The sequence below is a fragment of the Nannospalax galili genome, unplaced genomic scaffold (assembly GCF_000622305.1).
Source record: "Nannospalax galili isolate Female #2095 unplaced genomic scaffold, S.galili_v1.0 scaffold962, whole genome shotgun sequence".
NCBI lineage: Eukaryota > Metazoa > Chordata > Mammalia > Rodentia > Spalacidae > Nannospalax > Nannospalax galili.
In genome coordinates this window covers 1286678-1286976 of record NW_008348537.1, presented here as the reverse complement: position 1 = coordinate 1286976, position 299 = coordinate 1286678, and the positions used below count along the sequence as shown (strand labels likewise).

Below are 299 nucleotides of genomic sequence, written 5' to 3'. Positions count from 1 at the left end.
GTTCTTGCAGAGGACCTAGGTTCAGTTCCCAGCACCCACATGGTGGCTAACAAGTATCTGCAACTCCAGTACCACGGGATCTGATGCCCTCTTCTGATCATCTCAGGTACTGCATGCACTCAATGCACTTACATGCAGGCAAAGCACTCATAAACATTAAATAAAAATAAATTTTAAAATAAAAGAGGGTTGAAAAGCAGTCACTTTGACCCATTGTTAGATAAAATGAGAAATATTGCGTACTTATTCAAAGCAATTTGGCAGTATCAAAAGCCTCATTTAGCTTTTTAGGATAGAGT

At 39.1% G+C, this 299-nt stretch overlaps 1 protein-coding gene across 4 annotated transcripts in view; it reads right to left on the bottom strand.

The window, feature by feature from the left end:
- The window catches only part of Elmo1 (engulfment and cell motility 1), a 624760-nt gene that overhangs the window by 357076 nt on the left and 267385 nt on the right, over nt 1-299 (bottom strand). The gene's annotated exons all lie outside the window — the stretch shown is intronic.